Consider the following 16,382-nt stretch of genomic DNA (forward strand, 5'->3'; position numbering starts at 1 on the left):
AATCAGACACCTGTGGCTGACTCGGTTTCAACAGTGTTTAGCCATTTGTCTCTCTTGAACTTTATTGAAAATGAAAAAGCAGGGGCTGGAAGTCACAGCCAAAGCCCCAAATCAAAGCTGGAGCCTCTAGCACAGCTGCCCGGCGCTGAGCGTCTCTGTCCTGGCTTCACCCCTCTCTGTCTTTTCGCCGTCTCTGGATGTACAGCCCATTACAGCACGTCTGCACGCCTCGTGGAGAAAACTGCTCTTTGGAGCAAGCCCACACGCCGTGTGCGAGTTCATGGAAAAGCCAAGAAAACAAACCCCGGCTCAGAGAAGGAGAAATAAGGGAAGTGATTTTAATGAGAAAGGAGAACTGTTCGTGGCTAATGAGTCCTTGTCTGGAGTCTGCGTTTCAAAAATGCCCCTGCGAACTTTCCTCATAAACACGGGCATTGTGTGCGATCTGGAAGTATCGTGAGAGCTTTGGATTCGGTGTTGAGGGTAGGCTGAAAATGTCAATGATTTAATGGGCTGGAACAATTAATCTGGCACTTGTCTGTACACCTGTCCTCTTAATGATTCGACATACCTCCCTTCTGTGTTCCCATCTGTCAACAATTAAGCGATAATTGGTGGAAATGCAATTTATCTCAGATAGAGCTGATTAGTTTTCCAATAATCACGTTGCCAGCGCTTGGGAAGAGTGCTGCCCACGGAGAAGAGCGTGTGGACCAGTCGATCCATATCACAGACTGTGCAGAGAAGGGACTCTGAGCATTAATTTATCAATTTACAGCGTGCAGAATTTGCTCTTATGGAGGCAATAAAGCCTGCAAACCTGCTTTCTGCTTCTGGTGCTCAAAACTGTTTGATTTTCAGCCGCTTTCAATTGTGTTAACTCATCATAACCTGTAGAGAGGCAGACGGCAACTCATTCTGTTCTCATGTTTTCTAACATCCTTCCAGAGGCTGGAAATGAAAATGTTTTCTCTATTACTAAAGATGAAACTTAGGCTTTTTACAAATTACAGAAGATGGGGAAAAAAGCAACAACAAGAACCCCACGATGCATGTGCTGCGACTCAGCAAGGAGAGCCTTGCAGAGATGTTTTTCTCTGAATAGCTCCCAATTCCAAACGTTTGATATCATCTCGTCATTTGAAGGATGAGTCACTACAGACAGCTATGTAGGGGAGGAAATTTGCCGCTCGACAGAAGCGAGCACCCGCAGCGCTGGTGCAAGTCGCGCACAAGAGCAGCGAGTTCCTCCGTCCGAGCTTGCTGCCGCGGCCGGGGGAGGCTGGAGCTCTCCTGCATCCCAGCTGGCAGGCACGGGATGAGTTTTGATGGATAATGATGACAAAACCCAAGCTGGGCTGGATTTGGATGGTGCAGAGCGATGGTCAGAGTGGGAAGAGATGTCCCCTGTCTGTCCCGTGGGGGGATGAGTTACCCTCTGGAGAGGACACGCTGTCTCCTGCTGGCTAACAAGGTGTTGCTGCGATTTCCTCCCAGCCTTGAGACGAGGCTGGAGTCATCCTGTGAGCTAAACCCATCCCCAGCAGGAGCTGGGCTGAGACAGGGGCTGCCCAGCCAGGTGCAGCACCTTTGGAGAACTGGAGCTGTCAGGTTTCACCAAAATGCCCAAGCATTGAGATTTTATGCAGGTAATGACCTGGCCACAGGCATCAGCACAGGGCACAGTCCTGAAGTAGGGGAGATGTAGGTCACACAGACCCCTGCCCCAACACACAAGGGTGTTTATCTTCCCAGTGAAATGGGTACAGGCTGCTTTTGGCATAGGTAGTAATACGGACAGAGGAATGCAAGTTCCTCTCACTCAGGATTAGCCAGACTGATTTTGGTGAAATGTTAAAGCAAAATGACAGTGCTCGGCCTCATGCAGCCAGCTGAGCTGGGGAAATTCAGCACCGACGGTTAATACCCGGCAAAATTATTAGCAATGAAGTATGCTACTTACAACAGGAAATCTTGAAGAATCTCATCTCTGTCTTTAAAAAAGCTGAAAGTTATCTCAGAGGTCTCGAGGCCCAGGTTGCTGTAATATCTTTTATTGTTCTCGAGCAGAAATATGGTTTACTTACACTTAGCAAAGAGAGGTAAACAAAGCAGAACAAGGCTCAGCGCTGTGCTGTAATCGGATCTCATCACGTACCCTGCATTAATGTGATCTTCTCATCCTCCCAGGCCCTGCCCCACCTGGTGCTCAGCGCCTTTGACCTCCTCAGGAATGCTCAGCGCCACGCAGCAGCCTCCCTTCCCCAGCACATGCACGCATCCAGCAGCATTAAAAACCACCATCAAAGGCACGAGGCAGTTTCCACTAACCTCGTCAAACCCTTCCCTCCCTGACTCACTGGGAGGTGTGGGCCAGGTAACTGGGATCGGTTCAATCTCCTTACCCAAAGCTGCAAGAAAAAAAAAAAAAATGCCCCAAACCACTGATGTGAGCAGCTCTGTTTCAGGCTGTACGTGAGGATTAGTGTCATCATCAGCTTAAAAAACACCAGCCACGTCCAGTTTTGGTTTGTCTAACAGGTGACCTCAGACTATACTGCAATAGCCCTAAACCTGTTGTTTCCCAATGCTGTAAATACTGACTAAGCCCTCTGTGTTCCCTGCTTTTTAAAAATTCCTTTTGAGGAAGGTCAAGCGATGGCACAGGGGTCCCCCGATGACTAAAGAGGGGGGACCTGCAGGGGATGCTGCCCTTTCTGTGATGCTCCCTCTGCCCTAGCAGAGCAGGACCTTTGGCCAAGAGGCACACGCTCCATCTCCACCGATGGGATGGAGCTGCCTGCAGATACCTCCTGTTCCTGCAGGAGCGGGAAAAAAAAACCTTGATTCCCTGCTGAGCACAAGGGTTGTAGCTTTTTGCCACCTACTGACACGTTGTGGGAATGGCTCGTCCTGCGAATCCCTGCAGATAGGCTTACTTGTACGCTGCCTGTCTGAGAGCGCACCCAGCATCCTGAGCCACCCACAAGAATAAAAGCCAGAGCAAACACCCCACTTGGCACACTGGCAGGAGAGCCACATGTATGTGAGCAGTTGCTCCTTGCTATGTAGGAACTGGACTCGGTGATCCTAGTGGCTCCCTTTCAACTTGGGATATTCTGTGTTTCTGTGATAATTCCCTCCTTGCCACATCCCTTGGGCACGGTAACTTCATCCTTCCAGAGGGCAGTAGCACGGGAGAAGTCTGGCATTTCACTTGAAAAGCAATGTCTTGGCTTCTTACCCTTCTATCTTTTCCCCAGTTTAACATTTTTTCCCCACTGACTCCTCCTAAAGTTTCTGCTGGCTTTGCCCTTGCCCAGGGTTCCTCCTTCCTTAGCTCTGCTGAGGGCCTGTGACCGGCAGACAGAAGGGCTCTGCAGGACCCTGAGCACTGCAAAGCTTCATTTCAATCCTATTTGGATGCCTTGAGCAGCACAGGGAGCTGATAGTGCTAACTCATTGCTCAGAGTGAACTGCAAACTCTGCAAGAGCACATTTTCTTGTCTCCACTCGAGATGAGGATGTCTTCCACATGGCGATTTTGTTGCCTCTTTTGTCCCTTTGTGCAGTTGCAGTGAAGATCATCTAAGCTGAGCCCTCTCTGTGCTTATCAAGCATGCTCAACCTTTGGCTTCTCAAGGGCTCTGAGTGGAAATAGGAGCCTTTACAAAGTGTCCTCAATATTAAGAGATACCTGTGTTGGTCCTGGGAAGCCCGAAAGCTGGGGAACCCACATCTGCTCAGTGCTTCTCTCATTTTGGTCCATCCAGCTTTCGCTCACCTTCACTTCCAGCAGCACCATGCTTTGCTAACACCCCCTAAAAATAAAATTAAAAATAAAAGTAAAAACCTGCTATGTTGCTGGTCCAGCCTTGAATTTCCCTGTCCCTATAAGCCACCCTGTGACACAGATGATACCTGTGCTGGTATTAGCTGGTAGTCCAGGCAAACTGCAAATGACCTGTTTAATCAAATCAGGTTTTATACAGCATATGATCTTGTTATCAACCAAAATGACTGCATTAACTGAGAACTTGCTGGTTAACAACTGTTTTGGGAGAAAAGAGAAGCAGGAAAGTGTCAGTTTTATGGTCCTCCCTCATCTTTCGTTGAACTTCTGGGGCCAGCCACTGGCCTCTTGCTGGTCACCAGTTGATCCCCGTTGCAAACACCACGCCAAAGTAATCAACCTGGCTCACAACTTACGTCTGCACTGCAAAAGAGCTGAGATTAAAAGCCAGACACCCCTTCTATTTAACACACAAATCACCTCCTTCAGCTTAGCCAAGCTGACCTAAAAATACAGCTTTTTGCTACACAAAGCCTCCCTTGTGAGACTCGCTGGAGCAGATTTTTCTTACAGTGCTCCTCTGTCTTTGAAAGAGCTCCTGCACGCAGCCTCCCATCTCCTCTAGCACACGGACAGCACGGACAGCACCTGTCGGTGCGGGTTTGTGCGGGCACTGGGGCAGCACCTCTCTTGTGCTGCGTTACGCCGTGCCCCTGAGCACGCTACTGACCGGTGCTGATACAATAACACGTTTGTAGATTATTTTTTTTTTGCAGCAGATGGAGAAGTCACATACAGAACTAACTCGGTTCGGTGTGTTTTTCCGTATGCAAAGCTTAGAGAAAGAGATGGGTTTTTGAGAAAATTTAGGTTGTACAAAATGCATCCGTAGGTCTGTGCAAAAAAAAAAAAAAATGTAAAAAAATTTGCACTTTTCCCTGAGACTTTTGCAGAGTTGCAATTCAAAACAAGATTAGGAGTTTGGGTTTGGGGGTTTTCCTTCTTTTTTTCTCTTTCTTTCTTTCTTTCTTTCTTTCTTTCTTTCTTTCTTTCTTTCTTTCTTTCTTTCTTTCTTTCTTTCTTTCTTTTTCTTTCTTTCTTTTTCTTTCTTTCTTTCTTTCTTTCTTTCTTTCTTTCTTTCTTTCTTTCTTTCTTTCTTTCTTTCTTTCTTTCTTTCTTTCTTCTTCTTTCTTTCTTTTATTTGTAAGAATGACTTAGACTAAAAGTAAGCACAAAGATGTGGATGAAAGTGCTGTGCAAAAGAGCAGTAAAAAGGCAAAAACTCAGAGGTCTGTTTCATCTCTAAGAACAATTTTTGCCACAGCCCTGGCTTTCAACCTTTATTTTGAACTTTTCTCATTCCCAGTGCTTGCCAAATCCACTTTGTTGTTGCAAACAGAAAGACTGTAAGTGGCCATAAACAAAAAGGTTAAAAACTTCCTGCACAGCCTACATTTTTCCTTTTTTCCTTTCCTTTTTCCTTTCCTTTTTCCTTTCCTTTTTTTTCCTTTCCTTTCCTTTCCTTTCCTTTCCTTTCCTTTCCTTTCCTTTCCTTTCCTTTCCTTTCCTTTCCTTTCCTTTCCTTTCCTTTCCTTTCCTTTCCTTTCCTTTCCTTTCCTTTCCTTTCCTTTCCTTTCCTTTCCTTTCCTTTCCTTTCCTTTCCTTTCCTTTCCTTTCCTTTCCTTTCCTTTCCTTTCCTTTCCTTTCCTTTCCTTTCCTTTCCTTTCCTTTCCTTTCCTTTCCTTTCCTTTCCTTTCCTTTCCTTTCTCCCCTGAAGGATTACCTGAAGGATTTGGAAAACCAAATTACCTGATCTCCTCACAGCTGAGGACGAGGGGCTGGGAAGAGCCCACTGCTGCTCTAGGTGCTGATAACTGCCTCCTCCCATTGCTTTGGGCACATTACATTGCTCTGCCCTCATTTTCTTTTCCTCCCCAGCTTCATCTCTCAGAAGAAGACGTGACTTAATGCGCTACCTGCAGGGATCTTGTGCAGCAGGGTTAACGCTGCGAAGGCACTTTGCAGAGGGGCAGCCTCGCAGGGATGCTAACAGGGAGGCTGCTGCCTTCCCGGCCGTTCCCAACACCCCCACAGGGCCCCATCCTGCCCGGGTGTCTGCAGCATCCCTCACTCAATGGACTCCATGCCAATGTGGCACTTTCTCCGTGCTCAAGCAACCTTTGGGTGCTGCTCAGACTGGGGTACACAGGCTGCAGGCAGTGCCAGCTTGTGCTTCCCTGCATGCAGAAGTCACCAATAGCCAGGTGCTGAGAGCTCTGACTTATTTTCCCCGCTATGCCCTGTTTTTTCCTTTCCACCTTTCCATGGCAAGAGACACACATCTCTGGAGTAGCAAAAGTGAGGTTTTCCTCCAACTCAGCTAAAAACAGCTGGGAAAGCTGCTGGGAGAGCAACTCCGTGGTTGCTCTAGAGGCACAGGAGAGTGGGTCCGGGGAGCTGAGAGGAACGCTTCAACCTCTTAGGGGTTTTACTCTAAGGTAGTGACACTGAAATACTGCTTCGTCAGTGGCCGCCTGACAAATTCCACCCCTCTTACAGTGCTCTGTAAGGAAAAGTCTCAGGTGAACATGTGCACCAGCTTGTGTTGATGGGAGGTTGTTAATGTTGTGCATGAGCAGGAATGAGCTTTAAGGCCTCGGGGGAGCACGTGGCTGTATGGGTTGATGGCAGACCTGCTGGGTATGTCAGTCCACAAAGGTGGCAAAGGTCTGCCCTTGAAGCAAGGTGGCATCGCCTGTGATGTTGCAGCTGTAGGATCCGGTGCTGGACTCCCTTCTATAGGACTGTGTCTTCCACAGGGTGGCATCACGTCTGGGCAGGGGACTTGATGGACGTGGGTACAGCCAGCACAATGCATCTTCATTTACCAGGGGAAAATGGATGTCCAGCTGCACATTACACAAGGATAGTGACACTCCTTTGACTCAATCCATCGATAAGTTTTCTGATCCAGGTCTTCAGCTGGGTAAGAAGGAGAAAAATAATCACAAAGAGCAAAAACTTTTAAAAATCTATTGTAAAAAACAGAGAAGACTGCTAAGCATGTGTCTGAGTTGGAATTAGTAAACTGAAGAGATGGAAAAGGCTTTTATTTATTGTCCAAAAAAGTCAAATGATTGGTGGTTATGATGTGGAAATAGTTAAAGTGAATATTGTCTTACCTCTTCACTTACTTGCCGGCTTTCCGGCACTCAGATTTTGTAACTGATGTTCCAGTTAAGCACGATGAGCCCTGCCTTTGTGCTCACACAAGGAACCGGAGAGGGGCACCAAGATCTGGAGCAGGGCCTGAATCCGAGGTAACAAACCCCTCCAAAGAAAATCGTTGCTCTTAACCTAGACGCGTTCAGCTTCAGGCCCCATATTGAGAAAATAACACCCCCCCCTTTGGCAACCCTACCTGTTGTGTTTGCTTCTTCAGCCCTTAAATGAAGTCCTTTGCCCTTGGGGTTCGTGGGACTGGTGGTCATTAGAAGCTATTTTTGAAATTGGGGTGTTTCTGCAAAGCTTCCACAAAATGAGGGAGCGGGGCCTTACAAAATTCATCTCACCACACCAAAGCGCTCCAATTCAGACGGCTTCCGTCGCAGGAAAAAATAATGAAATGCTTTTGGGGCAACGTTTTCCCTCGAGTTACTTCCCTTCAGCGGTGGATTTTGCCAGCCAGACGCACAACTCCACGAGCCGGCCCGGCGAGGCCCGCGCGGAGCCTCGCCTCGCCTCGCCTCGCCATGCCTCCGGTGCCCGCCGCCAGCCCGCGGTTATAATCAGATCTCTGCCAGCCGCGGCCTAATGGCCTGCTTTGATGTCCGAGCGTAATATGATTCAGCAGCGCCGCTCTCCTTGATTAGCACACAAATCACGCTCAGAGGCTGGATGCTTCCTGCGCTTAATCATCCATGTGGTGCATTTCAAAGAGTTAAGGGCTGACCAAGAAAGATGACGTTTTTCTTTAAAAGACAAACAAAACGAGCCTGGAGAGAAATGTAAAACAAACAACCGCGAACAATGTTTTCTGCTGGTTCTTTTTTTTTTCACAGTGCAGAAAGCACCACCACCTTCCTGCGTTAGCGAGAGGAAAGGTTTTACTTCAGTGAACAGACAAATAAATACACACGAAGCTCCTAACCTTGAGGAGAAACGTCTTTGCTTTCAGAGGACAGCCAGTAACCCAACACCTGGAGAAGCAAGCACATTACCCACACAATTAAAGCCTGTTGAGGTGAAACCCAGCCTTTCCTTGCAGATACAGATCTTGGGCTAAATGTGCTGGAGGATCAGGAGTGGAGCTTGGTTTGAGGAACCACAGGCTGGGATGGGTACTTTTTGTCCCCACCCATCCAGGTGACATTATCTTAGGCTATTCAGCTTCTGTTCATGCTCCCCAGCATCTTTTGCTGCAGCTTCGCATTGCCTAAAGGTTTTGCAGTTGCAGTTCTTCAGTCATTTACAGCCAAAATATTTTCCCCGAGGTGGTTTTCTAGAGATGTGAAAAGGGATGGACGTGGGCTCCTGCTCAAATTTCTTTCAGGGGCCTCCAGAGGGACCTGAGTGCCACAATATTTTGGGATGATGCCAGGTGAGGTAAAAGCTGTGGCATTTGCAAAGGCTCTGAGCATCCGATATTTTGTGATGCTTCAGAGCAGACTCGGGGGGCTCAGAGGGACACAGCCCACAGCTTTGAAGGTAGCTCATCCCAACTGCAGAAAAAAGGGATTTTGCAGGAGTTTGTGTGATTTTTGCCCATTTCAGACAGTTCCCCCAGTGACTGGCTAGGACCAGACAATAACTCTGAACTTTCTTAAAAAACAAAGCAAAAACAACAACAACAGCAACAAAAACATGAAGTTTTATTAAAAGGAAACAAATGATTTTTCAATTGAAAAAGTAGGGTGTATGATTTCATTTTTTCTGATAAAACTTAGAAGCACAAAATATTTTGGGTTGGAGGGAACCCTTAAATATCATCCGGCCCAACGGCATCCATGGGCAGGGACACCTTCCACTTGCTCAGGTTCTCAAAGCCCAAACGTGGCTTTGAACATTCCCAGGGATGGGGCTGCTACAGCTTCTCTGGGCAACCTGTTCCAGTGCCTCACCACCCTCATCGTGTAAAATGTTTCCTTTATATCCAATATAAACCTACCCGCTTTCAGTTTAAAGCCATCACCCCTTGTCCTGTCACTACACCAAAGAGTCCCTCCCCAACAGGCCCTGGCACAGAGCCCCTCCCCAGCTGTCCTGCAGCCCCTTCAGGCCCTGTCAGGCCGCTGTGAGGTCTCCCTGGGGCCTTCCCTTCTCCAGGCCGAACACCCCCAGCTCCCTCAGCCTGTCCCCACAGCAGAGGGGCTCCAGCCTCTGAGGGTCCTCGTGGCCTCCTCTGGTCCTGCTCCAGCAGGTCCATGACGCTCTTGTACAGGGGACCGCAGAGCTGGATGCAACTCTCCAGGTGGAGTCTTAGAGCTTTAATCCTATTTACTGAGAAGGATTTGGCAGCTGTGATTAATTCCCTGCTCTTAAACATGATAACATTTGTCTGCCTGCTTAAACCGCCTCAGAGGAGGCTCGGCTGGGCCTGCTGCAGCAGGACAGCGCACCTGAGCACGCCTGCACCAGGTGCCCCTTCCCTGGCCACGTACACGTCGGGTGGGCACCAAAATTCCTTGGGGAGCCCCTCTGCCTCCAGGACAGCCCTTGCTGCAGGAAATAAGGTTAGCAAGAGGGGCTGAAGTTTCAGGAAACATTGTGAGAACTGGAGCTTCCCACCCCTCGCAGGTCACCAACCCTTTTCTTTTCCTCCTCCTTGCTTTCTGTCAGCCCACGGCAAGCTCCCAGGGCAAAGCACGGCTGTTGTTGGGACACCTCCCGGAGCAGTTCCGTTTTTAGTGATAAAAAGCAACAGCCAAGCCTATGGGAAGCTGGAGAACAGCAGCTGGAAGCAAAGCCTGCAGCCTGGGAGCTGCTGGAGCCTCCACCTCCTTGGCCACGCTCAACTGAGGGACAATAACCCTCACACAGACCCACTTGTGATTTCACTTGAGGCCGTATTACCTAGTAGGGTCATTTTTGGCTACCATAAAGGCCAGGGCCACTGGTCTTTAGGAAGGTGTTCACAAATTTCACAGCTATCCCTTGGTTATGGGCTCCTCAGTGAGGCACACACCTAGACTGCTTTTTCACCCCGTCTGTTTTCCCTGCAGGGTCTCGGTGTTCCCCAACCTTCGCTTGCCTCATTTCTATGTAAAGCTCCCACCAGACACACCAGCAAGCCCCAAACACCTTTGCTGCAGACAATTCCCCGGCTGCACAGCAGCCTCTGAGCAGATTGCAGCAGAACCCAGACGCGCCGTTGGTGCTCAGGACCTCCAAAAGCAGCCCGGCAATACTCGTCCAACTGGATGGAGAGCGGCGTGGGGAGCAGCCGTGGGAGCCAGCAGGCTGTGAGCTAGTTTCGAAGTCTTACAGAGCTTTTCGCAAGAGGTAAGCTTGAACCACAGTGGATTTCGTCTTTAGAAGGTGCCCGGATTTAACATTGGGCAAAAACTGATGCTACAGTGAATGAGAGGTTTCTCTTGGAAGGACAAACGCTTTGCACAGGGTCCAAACCCTGATGCTTCTGAGTGAGCTCCATGAATTCAGCCACGCTGACCTCCCGTAAGCTAAACGTGTGAGCCCAGCACTGAGAAGCAGTCTGAAACTCACTTGCACATCTGCTGTGAGCCAAGGAGTCACAGATCAGCAGTAAAACTTTCGCTGCTGTGCAGTGAAGACAGGGCACCATTTCTGAGAGATGCTTCCCCTTAGCCTCTGAAGTTAAAAAATAAATAAATAAATAAAATTCTAAGCAAGTTGGGGAAAAGTAGGCTGCAGGCACCATTTAAATCGGGCATGGCCTAAGGTTTTTTGAGAGGTGCTTTTAGCTTTCATTCACTGCCTAAATCTGTTTGTGCAGGGATGAACGGGGCTAGGAGAGGGCAGCACTGTGGTATGTAGATTTGGGGAGGAAATTCAGCTTGCCAAACGTGCTAGGAAACTAGCAGATTTCTAAATGAGATTTGACTTCCCATTAAGAGGATCTGCAGATTTACCTACACCTGACATAAGCATGGATGGTGAAAAAAAAAACACTAGAATTTCCTTTTTATTCACCTCTGCCTTCTTTTTTCCTGCTGCATGACATACCCAAGCCAACTCCCCCACCAGCAGCAGTAGGAAGCCTGGTGTGCTTTTGTGGCCATCCCATAAGCACCAGAAAAAGAGCAAAGGCCCTTGTAGCAAACAAACAAATGGGCATTTGGGGCAGGAAACATCAAGTGGATGTTTCTGTCCGACTTTGTTTCTCCCATGTATAAGACCCCATAGGCTGCCTTTAAGTGGCATGGATTGAATTGAGCTGCCTTTAAATGTTATAGATAAAAACCTCTTGCTGGAAAGAGGAGGAGGGACAGGCCAACAGTTAGAAACAGGAAAAAATGACCAAAATATCTTGAGTATGGCTGAGGCTGCAGTTTCATGGTCAAGGGACATACTTTAATAAGGCTGTCTTAGCTATAACTTCCTGCAGGTCACCATTTTTTCCTCAAGTCCTAGCTTTAAAGAAGGATTTGGTTTCTGTTCAGCGAAGGGAGGTTCTCAAACCCTTGAGTCCCACAAGCTGGAAACCCTCTCCTGTGTGTCAGGACCAGCTTTGAGGATTAATCCCTGCAGCTGCATCAAGTCCACAGCAAAACCTGCTTTGGCTCCAGTCCATGAGATCATGCTCCTGTAGTATCCAAACCCAGGAAAAGGGGAGCTCACAAACCAAATTCTCACTTTCTGTTTTTCTGTATTTCTTCCACCAGCATACCATCTGGTGTCTTAAGTAGGCCAGCGCCAGGTGAAGTTGTTCTTTCCTGTGCAGAGGGACAGAGTGCGGAGGACGAGCCCGCGGGTTTCCTAGGGACGCACACCCATGGTGCAGCCTCGTGCCTCCATAAGATGACCAGGGAAGGCTTTAGAAGCAATCCTGCGAACTAAGTAGGCAATACTGCCAGCTACCCTATACACAGTAACAGAAGAGAGTCTGGGGGCTGGAAACATTTTGAAAGAAACCTCAGAAAACCTTTGAATTTCAAGTTTCAGAAACTCACAGCTTAAGGAAATTTAAAATTACCTAGGAATAATTTACGAAAGAAAACTTTGTTACAGTGACCGTTCTTTTAACACCAGGACGGGTTGAAAAGTAAAAGTTTGCAAAGCTCAAACAGCAGTGGAAGAGGGATGAAGCTGGCAGAAGATACTTTAAAAGATAACTTAAAATGTTTTTCCAAACCTTTGATATAAGTTTTATTTCCGTTGTTTGGAAGAACTTAGCTGGTGAGCAAAACCAGGAGAAGTCCCTTCCAAGACCTGTGAAGGAAGAAGGATTTCTTTCTGTAGGTCTCAAAACGTTACCGGGATTTTGATGCTGGCAAAGTTTTCAGAGTGCACTTCTTCCGGAGAACTTTCCAAGAATGCATAGCTTACTGCAAAACAATCTCACTAAGAACTACAGAATTCCCGTTGAGAGATACAAAAGCTATTTCCACATGGAGAAAGGCAAAATGTCGATGTTTTACATTTTAATAAATGCATTTCTTGTATACTTCAGTAAGGCGTATAGGATTGAGTATACAGCAGACATCAACGCGGTCTCTTAAGAGGGGCAGAGCACATAGTAACCTCTTTATGTAGATGCACTGTACATATTCCATTTGTTAACTTATACATGAAACTGTTCGAGTCATTGTTGGTTCATTGATAGTCCAGAGATTGCCAGCTTTTCAATTTTCACTTCAATAAAACAAAAAACCCCCAAGGAGAACACTTTCTCTTTTTAATCATAGCCAGTCCTGTTTTCTGTAATGAAGAACTTCTTTTCCTAACCCCAAGAGAGCAATTCTTTGAATGTCACTTTCAGACAGCGAGATAAAAATCTCTGCATTTTGCAGAAAAGGACTCTGCCTGCCATTTGCAGCTTGAACCACTTTCCGATTTATTTACTTTTTTTGAGGCAGTTTACATTTGCAGGCTGGCCCAGCTCGCTCCTTCCCAACCAGTCCGAGAGCTGCAAAAATGCGCTCTGTGCCAGCCACGAGACAGACGTCGGACCTAAGGCCACCTAAAGTCTTCTGGATCAACTCCGTGCAAAAAAACCCCTGCAAGTCACACTTCCTGGCAAATTCTGTCAGCAGCAGCACCCGCCGGGGGTGGTGTGAGCCCTTAATTAGGCAAGGACAGCTTTGCACACCTGAGGCAGTTCGGGAAAGCTGCAGGATTTGCAGATCAGCATGCAGCTGAGCGGAGAGGACGGTGGAGGAGGAAGGCCACCCTTAATTTGGCTGAAGAGTGGCTGGCTTTCTTCTTAATATAATTAGCTCCTCCAGCAGGCCCTCGTGCTTTGACTCAAGGAGGCTGAAGCACACTCAGCTCAATTCAGCAATGACACACCAACTGCTTCCATCAGACGCATCAAACTCAGAGGGTTCGTTTGTTTGTTCTTCCCAATATTAAAGGCTAATTCTGGTGGAGACTAAGAGCCTTTTCCAGCGCAGCCATCCCTTGGGAGGGAGCCGTGGCAACGTGAGAGCGCTCAATTAGCTGTCTGCTCTAAATTACTCACGGCGAGGAGCGTGGTCATGTGGACAGGCGGTGTATTTTCAAAGACCTACCTGGGAGGGTTTGCACGGCTTAGAGTTTTGTCCCCTCCTTGATGATACCAGCAATAATTTGAGCTTTGCGTACAGCTCTTACCTTCGCAAAGCTGCTCGGCCACCTACTTTTTCAGACTTCACCTTTACTGGTATTTTACACCTGGCAGTTCCTAATGGAGCTCATCTGCTGCTTCAGTTTTTGTTTGCATCTTACCACAGACTGCTACAAAGAAGCAGAAAGCTGTTCCTATTAAGCTGCCACATTACATCTCTAGGCACTACCTCCTCTTCATCAGCTTTCCCCGCTCTCCAGGCACCTTGAAAGAAGTGCTCACTTCAGCAAAAATGATTTTTTCCTGCTTTAGCATTTTTTTTTTATGTTTTAAACACCCTCAAGGCACTAACTAGTGAAAAAAAAAACTCTATCAGAAGGTTCACAAAAGCAATTTGGATGATTTTTGTTGTTTGTCGCCTTTTGGATTCAGGATTTTGATTGCTGGAGAATTTCATAGGTGGTATTTAAATCTGTATTTCCGAACTTGAGAATCCTGATCCCATGGGAGGTGTCCCTGTCCATAGCAAGGTGTTGGAACCAGATGTGCTTTAAGGTCCCTCCCAACCCAAACCATCCTGTGATTCTGTGAATTATGAGTTCCAGCAACCTGCAGGGCAATGAGAAAAGCTCAGGGAATCATTCATTCTCCATTCCTGCTTAAAATGAACTAATTTAACAAAAATCTGAATCTGTGAGGTTCCCCCCAAACACCTCAGGAACCTTAAAATATCTGAAAAATCATTAAAAACTGTCCGGTGAATTCTTGTTTCTACTCAGATCTTTTCAGGCCAGGAAAGTCTCATTTCCTACTCTTAGTTACTAAAAATCCCAGAATCATCAACCTACGGCCCGCAGGTAGCACCAACATACACAGAAAAGCATGCAGCAACCTGCCCTCGAGCTTTGGCAGAGGACTGCCTAGGCCACAAATCACAAATTGGATTTGACCTTTTTCCTATTTTATGTAGCTGAAGGAAGATCAATAAGGATTGCTGGCAGGGAGACGGGGGCTGTTTCTTCTCCTTAGCTATGTTTTCTAAACAATAACAGATGTTCAGCGAAGTCAGAAAACAAATGTACTTGAGCGATGGATCAAAATAACTGCAATACTAGCAAGGTGTAAGAACCGGTGCCATTTAATGAGGCACATTTTAGGGAAATCCCATTAGAAAGCACTCGGTTTGTAATGGGGTATCGCTGACATCTCTCTGACTGCACAGGTGCAAAGACCTTCAGGCAGCAAAACGCAGAGAAAACTCCAATTATCCCCAGGGCATTTTTCCTGGCACTGCATTAGAGCAAAGGATTAGGACTGAGTGTAAAAGCCACTTGTCCTACAGGGTCCCAGCTCTGAAGTCTGCATATCGAGAGCCTTTTCACCCTCTAAGGCCTGCTGTGGTAGCATCACTCAGTCCTGCGCTGCCACCCCAGCTCATGCCAAGGGCCCGTCCCCTCCAGTCTCTTACATCCAACATTGATGTAAAACAGGAGCACGGGAACAGCTGCCACGATGAAATGTCTTGGGAAAAGGAAGAACGGGGCAAGTGTACTTGCTGACAATTCCGTGCTCTCTTGGCTGTGGAGGCTCTTCAGCTCTGGAAGTTTCCTGAGCCTGACAGAGTTTGTCTCCACAGCACCTTTCCCCTCATCTCTCTTTCAAGCACTTGGAAAAAAAGTCTCCGTGATCCACAGAAACCGCAGGCATCCACGAGCTCCTTTGAAGAGAGCTCACAGAGACTTCAGTGGAGGGGCCTGTCCTCCTGCGGAGGACATCAAGTTGAAGAGATCAATACCTCATCTGTTCTAAGCCCCTTTGAATTTTGCTCTTTACCTTGCCCTTGAGCCTTACAACGAAGAGCAATAACCAAGAGTAAATCGCAGCCCTGCCTTCCCCATGGGGAGCCAGACGGCAAGGGAAGGCGAGAAGCCTCGGCTTCCTTACCAAAAATTCGTGCCCACCCCTAGAAGCATTTCCCTTTTCCCTGTACGAGTCGTAGTTTGGGATCCCTCTGCACTGTATTTTTAAGGAAATCACAGATTTTAAAAGTGCACATGGTTGGGCAACACAAAAAACACTCATTCCTAAAAATATCACCAAACCAGTCTTGCCTGAGCTAGCTGTGAGAAAAATACTTCTTGTAACTTTTGCATTCAAAGAAATGTTAGGTCTCTCCAAATCTATTTTAGCCTGCATGTACTAACCAGATATGCTAGAGCTATAAATACACTACAGTGCAAGACAGAAAAATAATTTGACCTGCTTCTTGCACAGAGTTCACGACGTGGAGGAATTTGAAGAGGAAAGAGTTGAAGTTCTGACCAGGCAGAAAGCTATATGCAAAACCCAGCATCTGATTCCTGATGTTCACTTGCATAAACAGTTCCTAATTGTTGGGACAAACGGAAAGAAGTGTAAAAAGCAGTAAGATGCCTGTGGAGGCTTAGTTCCTGACAAACTAGTATTCTGGTAGCCTGGTTGTAAGGAATCAGCAAAGCTGCTGCAAGACCAAGAGACTTGGAGCTGCTTCCAGCAGAAGTTGGCTGCGGCTGGTCGCAGGAGGCGTGCAGGTGACCGAGACACAGCTGAACACACACAGCACGGGCTGCTGAGAAACTGGGAAGTTTCAGGAGCCTAAATGCAATTGCAGAGGGAATAAAGCACAGAAGATCTTCAAAACTGAGCTTGTTCTCATCTTTGCAAGGGCTGCAAGGAGTTCCCAACTCCTGCTTGTTACAACCTAAATAATAATACCCCCCCTTATCTCCCAGGAAAAGCCCAGACTGACTACATTAGTCCTAACTTAATACACATGGAAAAAGGCTCCATCTCAGTTCAGCTGTG

This window comes from Anser cygnoides, chromosome 5 (assembly GCF_040182565.1).
Source record: "Anser cygnoides isolate HZ-2024a breed goose chromosome 5, Taihu_goose_T2T_genome, whole genome shotgun sequence".
Lineage (NCBI taxonomy): Eukaryota > Metazoa > Chordata > Aves > Anseriformes > Anatidae > Anser > Anser cygnoides.